Raw genomic sequence first — 22,189 nt, 5'->3', positions numbered from 1 at the left:
CACTGGTATTTACTTGGAGCTCCTCTGCCAAGGTGTGAGGACAGTATCAGTGCATCTCTCACTGGTGGACTCCAGGGGGCGGAAGGGCCCTGCCTCTGCAACAATACCTCTTCCCCCAGCAACCATGTACGAGCACACTCAGAGCCGGGAATGGTGGAATGCAACTGTAGCTCCAGCTCTGGACAGGATGAGATGGGAGGATGGAGAATTCAAGGCCAGCCTGGACTATACACCAAGAGTGTCTCAAAAAAGTGTGTGTGTATGTGTGCGAGCATGTGTGTCAGTGTGCGCATACAGCAGTGTGTGCTCGAGAGCGCTGTGTGTGTGTGCCTGTAAATGTACATGAGTGTGTGTGCCTATGTGTGAGCACATGTGTGTGCATATGTGCGTGCACGTGTGTGTGCATGCGTGTGTGAGCTTGTGTGCGCATGAGTGTGTGTGAGCTGTGTGCCCACTTGTGCCAGTGCATGTATCTGTGTGTGCGCACGCACATACACACTCACACACATGCATGCACAGGTGTAGTCAGACACTTTCTCCTCCACCACCGTTCATTTGCATGCAGTACATAAGGGTGACACAAAGGTCACCTATTACTGGTGTCACTCTCTTCTGAGGATAACTGATTCTCCAAAGTATTGCCTTAAAGGGAAAGATAGTTAACGTCTGAACTCCATCAATTAATGAAGAGAAAGGGTAGATTGGTCTCCAGCCCTGACACCTCCGTGCACTCCATAAGCTACTTGATCTCAGCTGTGCCTTGGGTTTCCTTACTTTTAAGGGAAGTAACGGTGCCCACCTTACAAGGGTGTGAGGAAGATCAAAGTGGCCAAGAGAACTGGCAATTTCAAATGAGGTTGGAGCCTCTGTAAGTGAGCGTCAGCAGGTGGCTGGCCCGGTGACTTTGACATGTCTGTTGCCATTTTATCCTGTAACAGCTTCTCCCTGGGTATGATTGTCTCTGCTTCACACGGGCAGAAATGGGGGTGGAAGGATCCCGTGTTACCAGGAGGCATCCTCACTCAGGTGCAAACCCAGGTCTTTCTGTTGTCAGAGTCCGTGACCTACCTTCTACACTCAGCGGCCTTTGTGTAAGACTGTTTTGTTGCTATTTTTAGTAAGGAATAATAGAAGAAAACCAGACTAAGATCCAGTGTTTGAGGAAATAACACCAATGAAAGACAACTAGAATCTTACGTCTTCCCTTTAAGCCTGAGGCTTTGGAAACAAAACACAATCCATGAAAGACTTGACTCTCCAAAGACAGTGCTCTGGGTTCTGAGACAGGGCTCCAACAGAACAGTGTTCATGATCACATTGGGTCAGAATATCTACAAGAACAGGAACACAATGCCCACCCATTCATTGCTGCATTCCTGGAGACTGGTGACTTCCTGGGTCATGTCTGAGAAATGTTTACTAAATGAATTAAAACAATCCAACAACAAAATGCCTCTTTGGAGTTGGCAAAGCATATAACATCTTTCCCAAATACTTGAATTGAAAGAAATAATGGAACCTTATTGGGTTAATTCCAAAAATTTTTCACTGGAAATTCAAGTTAAATAAGTCATCCCCCTCACCCCCACCCCTCTGTGTAGCCCTGGCTGTCCTAGAACTCACTCTACAGACCAGGCTAGCCTCGATCGCAGAGATCCACCTGCCTCTGCGTCCCAAGTATTGTGATAAAGGTGTGTGCCACCACTACCTGGCTAGTTCTCTCTTTAAAAACAACAACAACAACAACAAAGTACCAAATTTAATACAGAGACCTAAAATTTCCTTTTTCCACCTTCATCTCTGCAAAGATCGTGGAAGATGTCTACATTTAATCTGGCTTCCCACAAGAGGTTTTTAAGCCTCAATCCAGAAGGAATTCACCTTGAAATACTATCACAAAAGCAGTCTTCAAAAGTGGAGTTTGCCTAACAGACACTTCCTCTCTTTGATGTAGCTTTAAAGACAAGTCAAGTCGCTGTAACTTTTTTCTTCATTTTATTAAAATAATTTTTTCAAGTTGGGCATCGGTGGCACGTGTGTGCCTTTAGTCTCAGCACTCAGAAGGCAGAGGCAGGTGGATGTCTGAGTTTGAGGCTAGCCTGGTCAATAGTGCTAGTTCCAGGACAGCCAGTACTACACAGAGAAAACTCTGTCTCAGACAGGGAAAAGAAAAAAAAAAAAATCATACAATGTATTTTATCAACTCCCCCCAACTTCTTCTAGATCCTTCCAACTCCCAATCATGCAGCCTCATTTTCTTTTTCTCCTTTGAAACAAAACCAAAAAAAAAACCAGTAAGACAAAAATAACAAAGCAAAACAAAAACCCCCCTCCACCCCCCCCCCAAAAAAAAACAGGCAAAGACCAAACAAACTTGGGAGTTTGATTGGATCTGCCATGGGAAATGCCCTCGAGCGTGGTTGATCTACCCAGTGACACTGCAAAAGTAATTTTCTCTTTGCTACTGTGTATCAATTCCAGATAGCATCTTGCTTAGGGGTGGAGCCCTGTGACCTTTGGATCAGGCAGGAAAGACTTTTACGGTGAAATTCCTACCAGATACAGAGATCTCAACTAAAATGAAAAGACAAGGAATGCCCAGGGTGGGGGTAGGGGGAGTATGCTACCATAAAACCTTCCCAGACCTAAGAAAATGAAGTGGCTTTAACAAGACCTGTAAGTAACTCACTGTATTCACCACAGTACACAGAAAGACGAACAAGGTATTGAGCTCAGAACAAGCTGAACACTTAGCCATTCTCTAGCTCAGTCCTCCCACCACCTAAGAAGGAGATGCACGGGTAGGTACCATCCAGCATGCCCAGACCACTCATACCATGCCAAGGAAACGTTGCACACATCTAAAGGCAGAAGCAGAGGGGGGATTGGCTCTGTGTCACCCCAGAATGGGAGTTCCTTTCCTAGTTAAACTCATGTTGTGTCTGGTTCAACAGGGTTCAGTGACTGCAAACGCCTATGTGACACTGAGTATAGAACACAAAATTCTGTCACCACAAAAAAAATTCTTTTTCCATTCCACTCCCTTTCCTGGGCAAGCACTGACTTCTGCTGTCACTGGTTAGTCCCTAAGTTGAATGGTTAGGACTAATGACATAGCTCAGGGGGAGTGTGTTTGTCTGGATGTGAAATGCTCAGATTCCAATCCACTGCACAGAACCTAAATAAATGGCTATGTATCCTTTTTTATCTGACTTCTTTTAATTAAACCAAAGCTTCCAAGATTCATCAAGGTTTGAGTATTGGAAACTCATTTTTGTTGACTGAGTAGTATTCCATTACACAGGCATGTCACCGTGTTTATCTGTTTTCTTATTCATGAATGAGTGATTATTTCCAGTTTATGTCAATTTGGTTTGTTGTGACATTTGTGAATAAAGTTGCTATGGATACTCTAAACAAGTCTTTTTTTTTTTTAAATAGACATTTGTTTTCATCTATCCTGTCTAAATACCTGGCCATGCATATGTTGGGTGACAGGTTGGTATATATTTAACTTTACAACAAACTTATGTTCTTAACCCCTGAACTCTACTCCCATAGGATGGCAGTAACTTATTAACATGTCTTATTTCTCAAATATGGTGAGTTCCCTGAAGGCAGGGAACCCAACCCAAGTTTCTAAGATGCTCTCACACGGTAAATGTTTGCTAGATAAATAAATGGCCGTTGTTCTTTTTTCTTGTTTGGTGTTATGATAGCCTAAGAAAATTAACTTGGGGCGTGCAGGGGAAAACAAACGACAATAAACTGAAGTCTGGGGGTGGGTGGGTGCTGCTCATCCAAGAGGCACTGTCTGGTCAGAGACTTAACCTCCCCTAGACCACGAGGCCCCCTGTGACCTTCCAGGAAGGAAAGCGACAGCTCCTGGTCAAGTGATACTCGGGAAAGGGAGGAAGGTGTCTCTGAAGCTGAGGTCACACTGTGGTTAGAATTACACCCTTCTGTCAAGCAGGCAAGCTACAGGAAGAGCAATCTGTGAAATTCTACCATCTGGAAGGAACCAACACAGCAGAGGCACCGCCAGGGGTCCTCCAACCCTCCTTACGTGCCCAGTGCCCACTCGGTTCTGCCTAAGGTACCATGAGCTCTGAGTGAACGTGCAAAACAGAGATACGTTTTGAGAAGGAAACAGCGGTATTTGAAAACCTTAACTTACAGGGGAATGATAAATTTCTGACCCAATTTGAACATTATTTAGTATGTATCACACAAAGTATCCCACCCCACCCCATAAGTGTGTACAACTTTTACATATCAGTTAAGAACTGGTGATTCGAAAACTGTAGCCAGATGTAACTCATATTGAGACTAACAGTGAGTTCAAAAGGAAGAGTGTAAGGCCAGCACAGTGGTGTTCATGCAGACTCCCTCCTGGCCACTGCGGAAGCTGAGGAAGGAGGGGGCTTGAGTCCAGGATCTGAGGCCAGCACAGATTAGCAGTGATGGGAGCCGGGGGTAAGGGCCATGAGGGAGGAAGGCTGAAGCAGGAGAAGAACGTTTTCAGGCTCCTTAGAATAAGTTTACTACCCAGAATGTCACCCACCCTCCCTACATTTAAGGGGAATCTTTTCTTACCCATAAAACAATTCCTTTACTTGAAATCACAGAATTGCCTCTGTATTCAACCTACAACTTCCCGAAACAGAATGAAACCACTGGTGGATTTTCTGTACAGTACAGAAAAGGCTTGGTAAGTCAAAACATAATCTAAAATCATTCTCAGCAAAACACGTTTGTGTTTCTCACAAAACAGGGCTTCACCTCGGCTAGGCTCAGGTATTTTTTTTTTTTTCTTTTGGTAATCTATGCTGTCCTTTGTTCCCAGTTCACCACAAATGGGAATTTGCTTAGAATCCTTCAGCTCTGAGGTTGGGAGAGGTGACCCATCTTATTCAGGCTGCTATGCTGAAGCCGTCCTAGGCAGATGGATGTTTATCCTATTCTTAAAGTCTCCAGGGAAGTAAATTCTCTACAGCATCCCTTGGAAACCTTCTCCAGGGTTTTATCAAAGGTCTGGTAAGGAAGCTCTGATGTAGAAACCAATAAAAATATTAACTTTATGAGCCAACCTACAAGTGCCGGAGAGGGATATGTGTTTGGCATTCTGCCGTAATGGTAAAGGGGTGTGTTTACAAAACAGGCTGTACAAACAGAAGCCATTTGCCAGGGGCAGATGTGGAAAGCTGATTCAAGAGAAATTACCACAATAAACTCCATTTCAACCTGGGAAGCATGTGAGTTGGTTATTGTTGGTTATAGCATTTTAAGTAAATTTATTTCCTCATTAATTCCTACTTTTTGTTTTTCTAAAACAAATTAGGAATGGGGGGGAAATATCTACAGCTCTTAAGTTCTCAATTGATTAGGCAGCTATGAAAAACCAGGTCTTAGGATACAAATACACATTATTATGTGTATTTTTTCTCTCTTCTATATATCCTTTCCCACCACAATCACATAACCCTTTTAAAATCAGAAAAAAAAAAAAAAAGAAAATTTAAAAGAGGAAACGATTTACGTGATCTAGAGAGAAACCAAAGCGATAGGGGAAGCGTACTTATTAAAAAGAATCACGGAAATTAAATGAAATCTAGGCCATCTTCTGGCGAAATTACTTGGAGAAAAGGTTGGCCATATATCGAAGATGTTTTCTTTTGGGAACTTAATTCCAATAGCCTTTAAAGGGTCTCTGGAAGCCCATGCACCACGATAGCTCACAGCAGAAAACAAAGTGTCATGAGTCTGTGCATACAATTCCTCTGCAACACGAGGATTGGGTGGGTGGGGGCTGGGAGATAATGCCAAAGGATTAGAGAGGGGAATACACCCCACCCCTAAGGCGAGGAAGTTTTAGGTCTTTCTGGCAACACAGAGCAAAGCAAATGTCAGCTGCAATTTCATTTTCACGCTACCTGACAGCGGAACAGACTCCTGGAAATCACTGCCTTGGAGCCCGACCGGTGGGGGAGGGGCGCGCTCCTCCAAGTACTTTGGGGCCTCCCCTCTAGGGACGACTCCAGTAACATTAAGAAAGGCAAGGCAGTCTAAACTCCGCAGGGGCCCTGGTGGGAAGTAATTTATCAAAATTAAAGTATTTCACAGATCATTTCTTCTGAAGCGTTTTCACGCTGTCAGTCACCAGCAATCCTGTTTGGAGTGGCAGCCCTGCGGACGCCCCGACTCCCCCCAGTGAGAAAGACCAGGCCTGGAGTGTCAGCAGCCCCTCTGGGGCACGCCACCTGCCCGCAGCAAGCAGGCTGGGCGCCCTGGGAGACTTTCTCCAGGCTGGGCGCCCGGGGAGATCCTCTGCAGGCTGGGCGCCCCGGGAGATCCTCTGCAGGCTGGGCTTCTGGAAGTCTCCCGCCCGCCCCTGCCCGAGCCCCGCGCCCCACGCCCGGCACTCACCATCGCCTCCCGGCCCGGCGGAATCCCGAGCTGCCGCCAAGTTCAAACCTCGCGGCCACGGCGCGCGGAGCATCGCCCGCGGCTGCGCGCGCTCAGCAACGGGCAGTGGGCGCGCCCTGCGTCTGGGCGCGCGTCTCGGGCTGCCGCTCCCGCTCGGAATGCGGTGGCCGCTGCGGCCGCCGCGAGTCCCCGGCGCGCGGCTCCGTCCCGCTGGTGCAGCACCGCCACGCCTCCGGGCCGGGGCCGCGCAAGGGCCCGCGCTCGCGGCGCGCCGCCACCAGGTAATCCCCCAGGAAGCGTCCGCGATTGGCCGTTCGCGATTGGCCAGTGCTCAGCGCTGGATTTGCATGTCAATGGCATGGTACGGAGGGCGCCGGGAGGCTGGAAGACCTAGGGCGCTTAGGCGCTCTCTCCGCTCTCCTCGTTGTGTTTAATTGAAGGGACCCACGCACACACCCTCTCTCCTTGTCACTTCGTACCCCGCGGTGCCTTCATTACACACGCCCCAAACTAGTAGCAACCTCCAGGAGTCCACGCCCGCTGTCCAGTTGGTAATTGACCAAATGAAGCATGATGAAGCAAGGTAAAAAGTTCACAGCTTTTTAAAAAGCTCACATTACAAGGAAAATAACCATCTTTTTTTTTTTTTTTTCCTCAGTGGGTCTTCTTTTCAGCGGGTCAACCAGACAAATTCAGGTTGTCTGTGATGGGGTCCAGCTGCTGCCCCACCCCCGCCCAAGTCCCTTTTAGTTTCCTTGAGCATCATCTCAGACTAAGGGAAGGTTATTTGATCCATATATTCAAGAGAGGTATGTTTTGGCTTTCCACATTTTGGGCTTTTAAACATAATATACATTTCTACTGGTGCTTCTTCACCCATGGCTTGTTGCTCAGTTAAGCTTAAGGAAAGCCTGGTGTTACTTTCAATTTCCTCTCTCTTCAAAGGCTTGCCTCAGCCTTTTTCAATGGAAGCTAAGATTTTTTTCCCCCCTCAGAAACTACTTTTAATTGCTTTCACATGTCTCCTCCAGAGATTATCATAACAAGTACAGTTTAAAATTGGCTTTATTTTTTGCTCAAGCAGAGTCCCTATTGCTCAGTTTCCAGGTTCCATATCTCTAGCAATACATCTGTAGACCAAATTAGGTAGGAGGCAGCTGGTACCATTTGCCTATACTTGGCTGAATTGTTTGTACCCTTGGGAGCCACAGGGGCACTAGCAGCCACAGACCACTACTGAAGCCACAGACAGGCTCCCCCAACTCCAAAGGTATTATCTCTGCTAAACCAGTATTTTCTTCTACATGTGGTATCACAAGCAGTTATTACCACATGGTCACAGGGTAGCCACACTGTTGCTAAGCATCAGAGGCAGGCAGCTGATGTTGCTGTTTTGTGTTCTAATGACCTAAGGGAATCCAGTGTTAGAAAGGGGCCTCTAGGAACTTAAGCTTGAAGAATAGATTGATAGTCCTTACAGAGCATGCTGCTTGGGTGCCACCATGTTGGGGGAAAGCTTAGACCATATTGTGTTTCTACATCCTCAAGGTCTGGGAAACTCTCCCTTTTAGTTTTTGGGTTGATTTGGTTTTGGTTTTGGTTTTGGCTTTTTTTGAGACAGGGTTTCTTTTGTAGCCCTGTCTGTCCAGGAACTCACTCTAAATCATGGTTGGCCTCAGACTCAGAGTTCCGATTGTGTCTGCCTCCCCAGCGCTGAGACTTTAGTCCTGCCTCACTATGCCTGACTCAGGAGAACTTTGCTAAGGGTGGAACAGAACTTATGCCTGTGTGAAACATCACTTTAAATCGACAATTCAAAATGCACTTTGAGTTCAAATATTACCACCCATTGAGCCTGTACTGCACCATGTAATTCATCTCTATGACCAGAGAGTTCCTTGAACAATACTTCTGCCTGCAGTTTAGAGACGCCGGGTATTTTTAGAGCCGGATGGAAAGCAACCTGTCTCGTGGGACCCAAGGTGAGACATGACATGATGAAATCCCGGCCACAATTCAGAATCACGCCAGTGTCTCTCTGCATACACTGAGGGCAAGTTCTCGGACTAGAGGCCTCCAACCTACCGTGGTCTGCATCTGCCCTCCAAGCAAAGGGAGCAAGTGAGCACAATCAGTGCCCACTGTGCACATGTGTGATTCCTAGGTCATGCTCCACTGTGCGCATGTGCGATTACTAGAGATGTTCTCGTAAAGTCATATTGGCTTCAGCATCTGTATTAAAACTGCCTATAGAAAATGGGTTTTACATCTGAATTCCAAGCCTGTTATTGAAAAAATATTAATGAAGAAATTTTACAGCTTTAGAAAGTTACAGTAGTTACAAGGAAATTTTATAAGAAATTTATATGTCTTATAAGAAAAAGACAAGACAGCCAGTCCTAAGAAAGGCTAGTGTAAAAACTGCTATTTGTACAGTTTTTTAATATATTAATAGAGATAAAATTCACATGTGTTGAAATGTAAAACAAACAAACAAACAAACAAAGCACACTATTTGCATTCTTCCCTCCCTAAAGTTTCAATATTGGAATAGATTTAAAAAGACCAGAAAAGCTGGGATAACTCCCCATCCAGAAGTGGGGAGCACCAGGTCCCTAAATGTGCTGAGGGGGCAGGAGTTGTGAGTTAAGTAGGCTCGTGGCTGCCAGTCCAGCCATTTCCTGCAGTGACAGGTCAGGTCACTTTCTGCCATCTCAAATATTTCCACCTACAAACCCTAACTTTAAGTGGGAGGTAAATAAAATATGTCTGATAACAAAATATGTCCAATCACATCAAATCACGGTAGACTATCTGAGGGTCTAAAGTGATGTGGGAGGCAGGGTCCCTGTGAGATAGATGGTTTAATGGGTAAAGTTCTCTCTGTGCAGATTGGACAACCTGGGTTCAATCCCCAAAGGTGGAAGAGGAGAACCAACCCTGACCTCTGACCTCTGAATGTAGGCAGTGGCACAGATACCCCAACCCAAATAACCAAAGTAAAATTTATAAAAAAGAAGGCCTAGCTCCTAGTCCATGTGGAGCTTATTTTCCCAGTGCAGTTGTTAAGTTCTTACCAGAAAGGACAAACTTGTGAGAATAAGTATCTTTATCAAACAAAAAAGATTACTGGTATACATCCCTAAGTTCCAGCTTCAGCCTTGTTCTATTAATTACGTCACGTTAATCTAACACAATTAATTAATTATATGTTTAAAGATTAGATTAAGAAACCATACATAAGATTTATTTCTCTATTTCTAATTTTGGTAGTATACATTTCTTTTACATGTGTATGGATATTTTGTCTGCATGTCCATCTGTGCACCACCTGCACATCTCGTGCCCAAAGAAGAGGGCTTTGGATCCCCTGGAACTGGAGTTATAGACCATTGTTAGCTGTCTGATGAATGCTTGAGCCCAGGCCCTTTGGAAAAGCAGCTGGTGCTCTTAACCACTGAGCCATCTCACCAGCCTCAATACTTTTATAATATATATGTTATACCTTTAAAATATTAGGCTAAATTTTACTTATAAATAGGCTGTCATTAGTTCTTAAGAACTCAGTGTGACTTTTTTCCAAACAAAAGTTATTATATAAGAAATATATTTAAGCATGCTTTTACACACACACACACACACACTAGGACCCTTCTCTTCCTACAGCAGTATGATAAATTCCTTGGTTCATCTGCATGCTGTTTTGAATATTTACACTTTAGAAAAAAAAAACACAATATCCATATCTGTTGAATACTCTAGGAACTAAGAATTAATATCAGCAAGCATAAACTCGAGAAAGATTCCAAACTACAAACTTACTGCTTCCTGGAGGAATTTTTAGAGAGATGAACGATAATGCTACTTTCTGAAGCAGTGCTTGGGTTTGAGAGGAGCATGACACAACTTTTGGTAAAACAGTCACTCTAATAAATACTTTTTAAAATCTTTTTAAGAGACAGCAAAATGTGAAAACCAGACAACTTTTTCCAGTGAATAAAATGTCAAAATGGAAGCTTAAAGCAAGGCCACTCGCCGAAGGCCACTCGGAGTCTAAGAGATGCCTTGTTTTCTAGGTTGGAATGTAAAGGGGGAAACAATCATATTTTACAACTTCCAAGAGCCACTTTGTTCTCTCCCCTCCTCCCAGTGCTGCTGGCACGGCCCCCTTCCCTTAAATAATGCTCACACTGAAAGCCGCTGAGCCCACCCCTCCCTTAATTCTCCCTCCTTACTTAAGGCATCTTCAACCCTAGCCAGCTAAATCCTGTTTACAAAGGCACCTCCAGGTGTTCTGTTCTTTGGAGCCCAGGAAACAAGGGCCCACATAAAGGCCTTTATGTAACCCTGGCTGTTACCCAGAAAGCTATGCAGGCTCTTGTAGAGGTCAGAACCCTAAGAAAGACAGGGAGAAGACTAGGTAGGCAAGGTTCATTGATTACTGGGGCAGCAACAAACACTACTGAAACTGCCTGGTCCCCCACAGCAAGCTTGGTTCGCTGGAGCAGAGCTGGGACCCTGTGTAAAACCCATACTCATTTAAACAGGAGCACGGGGAGGAAAGAACAAACCATCACTAATGGAGGAGGGGGATGATGTAAACTGGAAGAGACAGTTTTAGGTAAGGATGGTCCTTGTCCTCATAGAAATGACAGGTCATTGTCAACATTATGAAGGTTGTTAATAAGTAACAGCCGTCCGGGGTCAGCGTCCCCAGTAACTAAGGAGACAAGAATCCGACAACATTCTTTCTGGGCTGCCTTGGTTCAAAGATTTGAAGTTTATCTTAGAAACTGAAAGCAACCTGGGGATGCAGTTCAGTTGGGAGAGTGCTTGCCTGGCTAGCAAGCATGAAGTTAGATATTTAATCCCTGCAACCACTGTGGTACCACTTCTATAATCACAGCCCCTGGGAGGTGGAGACGTACAATCAGAAACTCAAGGTCTTCAACTATATTACACGTTTGAGGCCAGCCTATGATACATGAAATCCTATCTCAAAAGGATTTACCTATTTTAAAGGTGGTAAAAGTGCTGGTGCCCGCACGACAAATGGACAGACAGACATATCACAGCCTTTACTTTACTCCAAACTTTACTGATGTGCATAGCTTAAATACATATTTGTTATCTGGTGTCTTTGTGTGGAATTCCAAAGTTTTGGGGGTTATATTCGTTCCCCAGCATCCTGGCTGGCAAGTCTAGAAAGCAAACAATTCCAATAGAATGACAGTGGCTGATTAACAGCTGTCAGCAACGTGGTCGCAGCTCATATATGCTTACTTACCATTTGTGTCACCAACCACAGTACACACACACTTCTAGACCCAAGAAACTGACTTTGGTGCCTAAAATAATTTGACAGTCAAGTTCTAGAATGAGTTAAATACTCCAACTTCATTTCTACTTCTATTTTAGTTGACAGAATATAATTTAGGAAGTTTTGAAATAGCTTAAGATGAGGAATTGTCACATTTTGTCCTCATTCTTTCTCCCTGGATACTTCCATTCAGTATCCAACCTCCAAAGTACACGCTACTTTGTAGCTGGCCTTGGAGCCAGCCCTGGGCTATTAGATGGCTCCCTGCTCAGTGGCAAACTCTAATCCCTGAAGAGAGTTTTTCAGAGATGTGGGTGTTGGGACAGGTTCCATAATCCCAGCCTGAGGCTTTCAAAATGAGGCCAGGTTGGCCTCCACAGCTGAAACCATGTGGATGGAAGGGAAGGAAGATGGGTCTCAGTCATGTCCCTCCCCCCACCACCCCCACCCCCAGATAAGCAAGAGGAGCGGTTAGGAACGAAGAGTCGGTTCCACAGCTTCAATAGTTGGCCAGCTGAAGGCACGGTAAATGGATCTCACCAAAGTTCAGCTTTTCCTCTGTAAAATGAGACTAATTACTGCTCCCATGAAAGGTTATGATGAAGATTATATTGGGTAATCATTGACTAGGTATGTTTAAGGAAGGAGAGCTGGTGAGGTATCAGTTGTTCCTTTCCTTCTATTGAATTCCTGGTAGCCCCCTCCCTCCCAGCTAGTACCATTCACTGACAAGGCACGGATGAACCATCACAATCCATAGAAGTTATAAAAGAAACCTGTAGTCTAATGGTTAGCAACCTGTGGGTCACGACCCTTTGAGGATCAAATGCTCCTTTTGCAGGCTTTTTTTTTTTTTGGCCTATTGAATATCCTGCATATCCAATATTTATAATTCATAACAGTAGCAAAATTACAGTTATGAAGTAGCAATGCAAATAAATAATTTTTTAAGATTTATTTATTTATTTATTTTATGTATATGAGTTCACTGTAGCTATCTTCAGACACACCAGAAGAGGGCATCAGATCCCATTACAGGTAGTTGTGAGCTACCATGTGGTTGCTGAGCATTGAACTCAGGACCTCTGGAAGAGCAGTCAGTGCTCTTAACCACTGAGTCATCTCTCCAACCCGCAAATAAATAATTTTATGATTGGGGGTTCACCACAACATGAGGAACTGTATTAAAGAGTCACCTCATTAAGAAAGTTAAGAACCATTGCTCTGGTCAGAGCCATTTTTTCTCCCACAACAAAAATTACAACTTTTGGGGCTGCAGAGATAGCTCAGCAGTTAAGAGAACTGACTAACCTTCTAAAAGTCCCAAGTTCAAATCCCAGCAACCACATGGTGGCTTACAACTATCTGTAATGAGATCTGATGCCTTCTGGGGTGTCTAATGACAGCTGCAGTGGACTTACATATAATAAATAAATAAATCTTTAAAAAAAAATTTAAAAATTACAACTCTTTAGAACTAACGTAGAAGGGTAGGGAGAGCCTCAGGGGCCAGAGGAAAGCTAGCAGCGTTCCAGGTCCTGGCTGGAGGCTCTGGTGGACTCATCAAAGAAATACACTCCTGGGGCGCGCGGCCTGAATTGAAGGTTGCCCTTTCCACCAGCCCTGCTGCCCAGTGACTTAGAACAGGTACAAAAGTGTCTGCAGAAGCTAAACGGGCAAGGCCTGGTCAATAGGAGGTGGGGGCAGACACCACTATCCCAGTTGGCAGCATGCTTAGATGTCGGCACTGGGAAGACTGCAACCCAGAGACCAGAGATATACCCTCACACTCTCCCTCCAACACACACTCACACACATATACAAACACAGTAAGGGGTGAGAGGGAGAAAGACACAGACATCTGGACGTTGTTCAGGCTCCTTTCAACACAACTGCTAGAGACTAGCTGAGACCCCGAGCTAGCTGCTAATAAGTTTCTGTCTCCTTCCAAAAAATGAGATCTCCCATCGCAAACTGCTCAGTTTTTTATCTCTCTCCTGCTCTGTCAATAGCTCATGATTTGTACCCAGCAAATCATCAAAGGGCTTCCCCAGTACATCTGGCATCTACCAGTTCAAAAACATAGCTGTGATAATGTTGCCTCTCAGTTCTGTGCGCTGGAAGTAGGTGGGAGACAATGCTTGTGTCAGGGGCTGATGCGAGGACCTAAGGGATGAGCAAGAGGAGGGAAGCAGGGGTTCAGAGACAAGTCTGAAGGGCCAGAGCATCACACAGCTTGGGCCAATGGGGTGGTGTAAGTAACTAGGGAAAGGGCAAGATGCAGCTAACGGATTCAGAGAGGCAGCTGGCGGACAGTGACGGCCTTATAGGCACCAGTGGGATTTAGATGGTCTGTCGTAGGCTAGGGGAAATCACTAAAACCTTTGTCCCAGAGTCATGGCGTGCCAGTTGTAGAAGTCCCGCTGCTGCATTTGGGGGACAGGCTAAACAGGATGTGCTGGGCTCACTGACTTTGGCCTTAGGCCTTAGCCACCAAGGGACAATCACATTCCAGCAGAGCCGGCTCAGAGTGTAGACTCCAGGAATGGCACAGACAATTCGAGCCCTGGATGCAGCCCTTTCTATGTGACCTTAGGTTTGTCAGTTTCCTCCAGGAAGCAGCTCTTCTTGGAGTTTGAAAAGGAGCTCGACCCAACCCTGAATCTGAACCATACAGCTGCTGGGGTCTCAGATCCAATGCTTCATGGGACAGCACTTACAACAGTAATTGGTGTTAAAACAAAACAAAACAAAACAAAACATGTTCAATCTTAGTTCCTATCTTGGCAATTAAAATCGTTGAGTCTTTTTTTTTTTTTAATTAATTTATTTATTATATGTAAGTACACTGTAGCTGTCTTCAGACACTCCAGAAGAGGGCGTCAGATCTCATTACGGATGGTTGTGAGCTACCATGTGGTTGCTAGGATTTGAACTCAGGACCTTTGGAAGAGCAGTCGGGTGCTCTTACCTGCTGAGCCATCTCACCAGCCCTCGTTGAGTTTTTATGGGGGAGAAAATGACGACTGTGTTGAAGAATTATTATATTCAGCTCGAGGTATTCTTATAAACTTTCATCTTCATGTAAAACTTCTAGAGAGAAAACCCACCTTGTGATGTCTCTAGCCAGAGAAAGACATCTAAGTGCAATTCACATAACCAAATCTCGGATTCTGCCGGTTTATGCTGGAGAGCGTGGTTTTCTTCTTCAACCTTGAAGCTCTGAGAACCACTCACAGTTGCCACCTCCCAGGAGAGGGCAGCCTTCAGGAGGAAGTGAAGTGTCCGAGGTATGTGAAGGGTACTGACTTTGAAGAGCCCTGTGATCTAAGTGACAAGGAGTGCTGCTGGCCTATGACCTTGTCAGGTAAGACAGGTCCTTAGCAGCAGGGATTCAACTGGAGTGTGTTCAAATCCTGATATATCCTTGTCGCCAAGGAGTGTTTCCGGGGCTGGAGGTTGGGGGGGAGCAGGAGGCAGAGTGTGTAAGGGCTGGGCAGGACCAAGTCGGAAAGTGTTCAGAACCCAAGCTGTCTCTCTCTGCCAGTGAGGATTTTACCAGATGATGCCTAGAAGATTCGAAGAAATATTTTCTGGAATATAACCAAATGTTCTGGTGGGGACTGTGAATCTCTTATTTCTGCTCACCCCCACCCCCAGAAAAATATTCAAGTTTCTTAAGGCATAGATAATGAGCCAGAGAGATTTGAAAGGACAGGCAATATACTGATTTAGAGGTAGGTAATGGTGACTACTGTCTTTGGTTTTTCTTCTTTCTTTTAATGGGCGTGGTTGTCACTTGGTATCTCTGAGGACAGGCATCTCCTGCCCTCCTGTCCCTCTGACAGACAGTCTGAAGCTATCTGTGGCTATTGAAGCCTTTATGTAAAATGCATTGTCTTTTGCACGTAACCTCCACGCACCTTCTTTTAGACAGACTTAGCTCTGGATTCCTCATAATTAACACCTAATCCTGTGTCATCGGTGGAATGAGGAGAAAGAGAGTGGGTGCTGGGTACAGTTGTGACATCACGGGCCTGACTCCAGTTGACTAATTTGGAGCCCTGCTGTTCTGTGTCCTCTTGTGAGCAGCTGCCTGATGACTCAGTGGGGAGACAGTGCAAGAGATGAGCCCTGGGCCAGGGGGCCACCTGCATTGGAAGCCACCAGCTCACCTTGCAGGCAGTAGGGGCAAGGTTTAAAGCCAGGCTGAAGTGTCTGAATCTAATCTCATTTCATAGATAAGAAGGGAGTGGAGGCAGGTGACTCTCCGGTAAGTAGGCGTGATAGATAACAAAATGACCTGGAGATAACTGTGCTAATGACTAAAAGTGTCACGTTCCCCCACTGCTTGCAGACCTGTGACTCAATGCTTCCCTGACTCATCAAAGACACCAACAATTACCTCGGAAGTATACAAAATAACAACAGCAAACCAGTTACTTTTTAAAAGAAACTCCATCAGAGATTTGGCATTTTTGTATCCTTCAATCCTGTCAGGACCCTGGAAGCCCCGCCCCCTCCTCTTTTTTGCAGGGTAGGGTCGTGGGGTGTGTGGGACGGTGGGGGTGTAGGGGATGTCTGTTGTTACTTTTCATAGCATCAAGACACTGATCCTATTATGCTTTCTTCCTTATTCCTGTATATGAAGTCTTGGCTACCTCGAAATACTTTAAGCTTAAAGGCCACCCGTGTTGCTGCTCAGGATCAGTGCATTAAAGACTCCCCCAGAGTGAAGAGAAGTTACTTCAAGAGAGAGATTGTTATTGAAAAGGAAAGCTTCTGCTGGGTAAAGGAATTGGGGGCTTTAGAGATGCGAGTGACTTTGAAGACTGGCCACAACTGAGGTGTGGAGCGGAATGTGGTGGACTTGGTTTTAAAAGGAGTGACATCGATTTTTTTTTAAAACCACCTCCCTTCCTTTGCAAACTCTAATATTTATGCTTGAAAATAAAAAATTTCCACCAGCAAGCTGGCAGCTGCTTTGAGCTTGAAGGGCTTTCAAAAGCAAAACAGAAGAATTGAATGTGGCTGCGGTTTCTTTCGAAGTCTCCGTTTTCTTGCCTGACCTTAAGGAGCCAAGGCACTGCCCCCTTTTCTTTCAACACCTTGCAGACAATGAGCCTCTAAAAGCGAATCTAGCTGGGCCTAACTTCCCAGGAGTCAACGTCCTGGGCCCCTTCAGTCCGTCTGCCTCACATCACAGGGTTTTATTTTATACTTTCATGTACAGATTCCAGCCCAAGGAAAGTCTGTCTTTATTTTCTATTTGTATTTGTTTTTAAGCAAGACTCTCTCCTTGTAGGTGTCCAGGAAACTGTTCTCTTTCCAAGCCGGATGTCAGTGTTATTTCACATACCTTAGTGCTCTTGCCTAGGAACCAGTAGATAAAATGGGAGAGTTTTGTAGCCAACACATTTGGGAGGCATCCAAAGGGTGCTTATGTTGGCAAAAGTCAAGAAGGTCACAGGCAGCTTGAGCAGACAGAACTGGCTCTTGAGTGGCATTGCCTCATGGGAGAAATTAGGACAATAAGAGATCTGCCCAGAAAGACCTGAGCAACAGCCTGTATTCCCAATCTGACCAACCCAAGAATTCTGTCTGCCTGAAAGGTGCTTACACTACTAAGAAAGACTCTCATGTTTTGAGCAGGGTCTCTGAATGCTTGTTACCTTTTATGTTCAACATCCCCCACCCCCAACATTTCTAGGGGAAGAGGTTGCTACCACATATGTGTGGAGGTCAGAGGAAATGTGAGGCTTGGTTCTCTTTCTACCATGTGGGACCTGGAAATTTAGATCAGGCTTTTAATATGTTTCTACTATGAGCCATGTTGCTGGGCACAACCCCTGTTGACACTAGAGAACTTCAGGGTCCTCTAACTTTGTTCTCAGCCTGTACCGGTCTGCCTGCTCTACTGAAGTACACCCTCTTGGTCTTGATGCCTGCACAGGGAGATCCTTCAGGGAAAGAACCACAAGTGCTTACTGCTCTAGAACAGAGCCCCAACAAGTGTTTCACTGGAGTTTTCAAACTACCAACTTTGTCATACAAACAATACTTTAAAACCTATTTATAATAAAAACCCCATATCACTAATTATTGGTCGAGAACCTTCTATCCAGATAGCAACTACCAGCCTATGAAATTTTTTTTTTTTTTTTTTTTTGGTTTTCCGAGACAGGGTTTCTCTAAGTAGCCCTGGCTGTCCTGGAGCTCACTTTGTAGACCAGGCTGGCCTCGACCTCAGAAATCCGCCTGCCTCTGCCTCCCGAGTGCTGGGATTAAAGGCATGCGCCACCACACCCGGCTTCCTATGAATTTTTTTAAGCCAACATAAGATTCTCACTCTTGCTTTCCTCTTCCTATCCCCCCCCCCCAACATGCTCATGGCCTACCTCTATTTCTCTTTCTCTTTCTCTTCTCCTCCTCCTCCTCCTCTTCTTCTTTCTTCTTCTTCTTCTTCTTCTTCTTCTTCTTCTTCTTCTTCTTCTTCTTCTTCTTCTTCTTCTTCTTCTTCTTCTTCTTCTTCTTCTTCTTTTCTCCCTCCCCCTTTCTCTTTCTCTACTACCCTCTTAACTCCCTATGCCCTGAATAAACTCTATTCTATACTAAAAAAAATTAAAAAAATAAAAAATTCCCATTCTTTCTAAACAGGACATGTCTTTGCTAAGCCTGCCTAGTGCTTCCCCCCCACTCCCAGCCCACACCCACCATGTTTATCTCTGGTCTAGATTCATACTTGTGTCTGAGAACTCTGCTTTGGTCGATAGTCGTGCTTATGTCTGAAGGAGTGCTGGTCTCTTTCCCAAGTGTAGGAATGAAAGAACATGACAGGCCTTGAAGCTTCCCAGAAGGAACTCTGCTGGTGATTTACGCCCCTGGTTTCCTTATTAACTGACTGCCAGACTTCAGGAAACTGGAGCCAACCCAAATGGGGCCCTTGGCAGCTGGTATGAGCCATAGCCCAGAGACCAGTGTGGAACAGTTGCTGAGAGCAGGGGACTGGGGAGGCTTGGGGTAGGTTGGGGGTGGGTCTGGAAGGAAATGTATTCTGGAATCCTCAGAGGTACTCTAGGTAAACAGGGTGGCTCTGCTTCCACACAGTTAGCAGACACTTCCATACAGTGCTGTGGTGAAGAGAGACTAAGAGGCTGCTGAAACCCTCATCCTCCCTCCCTCAATATTTGAAAATATGTAGGAGGCCAAAAAAAAAAAAAAAAAAAAGTTAAGATAGAGAAATATAGTAAGTAATCAATGTTACTGGAAGCCGGCATCTCTTCCTATACATGCATACTCACCCATCACCCCCACACACACATACACACTCACCCATCGCCCACACACACACATGCACACTCACCCCCGACTCAACTATCCATACACACACATACACACACTTACCCATCCACCACACACACACACACACCACACCTAAACACCTTTGCTTCCTGACTTATATAAGAACTTGAAGACATTAATGGGATTTTAAAAGTCTGTCCTTTAAAGTAACTTTATAACAATAAGTCAAGGTGACTGGAGTTATAGTCAATAGAGAACCCTAGTCTGTTTTACACATGCGTGCTCTAACACTACTGAACTGTATGGTGGCAAGTTGTATGCCCTATGCTTTAAATTTATTTTCATCTTAAAAAGCAAAAAGCAACAGATAAAGAAAAAGAAAATGGCCGATTCCTTCATGAGGACCTGCTCCTGGGCTGTTATAGCCCACCATACTTCCCACTCACCCACCAGCCTTCCAGCCTGGAGCTAAGTGGTTACACTTAAATATCCTTCTCTTTCAGTGGACAAAGCCGGGGAAATAGAAAGTTTACAGAAGCGGAAGTGGGGCTGAGGGTCATCATGTCGGGAGTCCTGACACTCTACCACTGGCCAACAGGGTATTCCCAACATTACCCATGCAGAGCGGAGGATAGAGGACCGAGTTTCTGAAATGGAGATTCTAGTCTATATTAAGTCCCTACTGTGTGACTGCAACTTAAAAGTCTGCTTGCTAGTGATCCAGGAGGACAGTCATCCCAGTGAGCAATAGTGGAGCTAAAGCCTCCAGTTCCACGTATCCCTGAGCCTTCGCTCCACGTGCATCCCACCCCACACTGGGAGGATCAGCAGGTTCCAGCACCCACGTTGGTCAGCTTACAAACCTGTAACTCCCTCTCCAGAGAGAACTGACGCCCTCTTCTGGCTTCCAAGGGCTCCTGCACCCATCACCCCCTCCCCCAAAATACACATTTTAAAACAAATCAAAATAAATCTTAAAAACACACAGTCTCCCATAACAACAATAAGGATAAATATATACTTTTAATGTATTAACTTAGGTCCTGCCTTTATTTTGGTCTGTTGATATTCTGAATCAGTGTCTCTCTGTATAACCTAAGGTAGCCTCAAACTCATAATCCCCCTGTTGTAACCTCCGAAGTGCTAGGATCACAGGTATGCAATTTTGATTTATTATTATTGCTGTTGTTGTTTTGATTTCTTTGTGTAGCTCTGAATGTCTTAGAACTTGCTTTGTAGACCAGGCTGGCATCAAACTCAGAGATCCATCTGCCCTTGCCTCCCAAATGTAGGGACCAAAGGCATGCGCCATCACATCCAGCCACAGGTATGCAATTTTTAATTTAATTTTAAATAGTGGTCAACCCTACCTGGCTCTGGCTATGTCTCTTTGGATATCTGTTTATCTCCCAGGCATGTTTTATTGAGAACTCTGCTAAAGTGCTGTCCTATGCAATCTTGTCTAGCAGACAGAAGAAGGCCTCCTCTATTGGACCTGAATGATACTCAAAGCCTTTATGCTGATATTAGAGACTCAATAGGAGATTGAGAGAAGGCAGCTAAGTGATCCACAGAAGAGAAGATGCCGTAGATGAAGGAGGATGGGAAGGAGCTGGTGGCTAAGGGCGCAAACAGAGTCTGAGCACAAAGGCCTGGCAGGCCCTGAGTGGGAAGGTCCTACCAGGTTCTAGTTGGGACTTAGAAGTTTATCCTAAAGGCAACTGGAAGCCATTGAAAGTCTTCAAGCAGAGGATGTCTCTGTAGAGGCCAGTGGTGGAGTTGGGTCAACTGGGCTTGCCTCCAGAGTGCAGCCTGGAAATGAATGTGGCCTTGGGCTTGGAATGTAAGTGCCACCAGGCCAAGGATCTCTCACCTGCTGTCTGTAGACTTTTGTATGGCTTCCACACTTGACATATGACTAGGCCTCCAGCAAGAGGTACCTGGCACACAGGCGCCTCTCAAAAATATTTGCTGGGGCTGGAGAGATGGCTTAGTGGGTAAGAACACTGACGGCTCTTCCAAAGGTCCTGAGTTCAAATCCCAGCAACCACCTGGTGGCACCCTCTTCTGGTGTGTCTAAAGACAGCTACAGTGCACTTACATATAATAATAAATCTTTTTTTAAAAATTGCTGAACGAACAAGAAGAGTCAAATGACTGAGCTCGGCTGAGGCCAGGAGATGAAAAGATTGCTGTAGGGGTGGAGGAAAGGTAGACAGGGTTAAAGGATAGGGCCTGCCCATCTGCGGAAACCTCCTTTATATTTTCTGGATCAATTTAAACAGCCATGCCCCATTCTTGTCTTAAGGTGTCTGTATGATTTCAATGTGAAGCAGCAAAAATCTTATCTAGATAAAATTCTCTTCTTAAAGTACATGGATCAATTTTTTTCTCTTCTTTCTCGCTCTCTCTTTCTTTTCTTTTTTTTTTTTTTTTGGTTTTTTCGAGACAGGGTTTCTCTGTATAGCCCTGGCTGTCCTGGAACTCACTTTGTAGACCAGGCTGGCCTCGAACTCAGAAATCCGCCTGCCTCTGCCTCCCAAGTGCTGGGATTAAAGGCGTGCGCCACCACGCCCGGCCTCTTTCTTTTCTTATAGCATTTTTTTTTCTTCTTTATAGCCTTTTGAAGCCACCATCGCCATATTCCAGTTTTAGGATATTTTCGTTGCCCTAAAGGTTCCCTTGCCCCTGTTCCTGCTCCACCTCCAGCCCAGGCTATCCAGGAGCCTCCTTTCAGCCCTGTGAATTTGTCTTTTCTAGGCATTTTGAGTAAACAGAGCCGTACAATATAGACTTTAAGTGGCTGGCTCTCAGTAAGTATGTCTTTGAGATTCATCAGGGTTGTAGCAAATGTCCGCCATTGTTCCTTTTTGTCGTTGACTGGTGCCCCATTGTATGGATGTACAACGTTGGATTTATTTACTTACCAAGTGACATATGGCCTGACTGTCCCCATCCTTTGTCTGCTGTGAGTAACGTGCTGCCTTTTACGCTTATGTCATTGTCTGTGACTGGCCAGGCAGAGAGAGCCTGCGAAATTTGACTGAGATCAGTAGAAAGAGTCAAGGAAGATGGCCAGATGGATGGCTTTAACAACAGGAAGTGTGACGATACCAAGTTCACCAGAGATAGGTGCTACAG

At 45.1% G+C, this 22,189-nt stretch overlaps 1 protein-coding gene and 1 long non-coding RNA gene across 6 annotated transcripts in view; one reads left to right on the top strand and one right to left on the bottom strand.

Moving 5' to 3' along the window:
• The window catches only part of Shroom3 (shroom family member 3), a 287,935-nt gene that overhangs the window by 60,530 nt on the left and 205,216 nt on the right, over positions 1-22,189 (bottom strand). Inside the window, exon 1 of one of the 5 annotated variants that reach the window (XM_085836882.1) lies at positions 6,427-6,660. The exons of the other annotated variants lie outside the window; for them this stretch is intronic. The gene's annotated coding sequence lies outside the window, so the exon portion shown is untranslated. Of the gene's footprint in view, positions 1-6,426; positions 6,661-22,189 lie in introns of those variants that run through there. 5 annotated transcript variants of the gene reach the window in all.
• On the top strand, positions 8,330-16,525 carry LOC147005203 (uncharacterized). The gene is made up of 4 exons (XR_015046954.1): positions 8,330-8,408; positions 14,844-15,036; positions 16,104-16,283; positions 16,398-16,525. It is a non-coding gene; the product is annotated as an uncharacterized LOC147005203 (long non-coding RNA).

This window comes from Mus caroli, unplaced genomic scaffold, assembly GCF_978045245.1.
Source record: "Mus caroli unplaced genomic scaffold, Mus_caroli_1 scaffold_4, whole genome shotgun sequence".
Classification (NCBI taxonomy): domain Eukaryota; kingdom Metazoa; phylum Chordata; class Mammalia; order Rodentia; family Muridae; genus Mus; species Mus caroli.
This window is presented reverse-complemented; position numbering and strand designations above follow the sequence as displayed.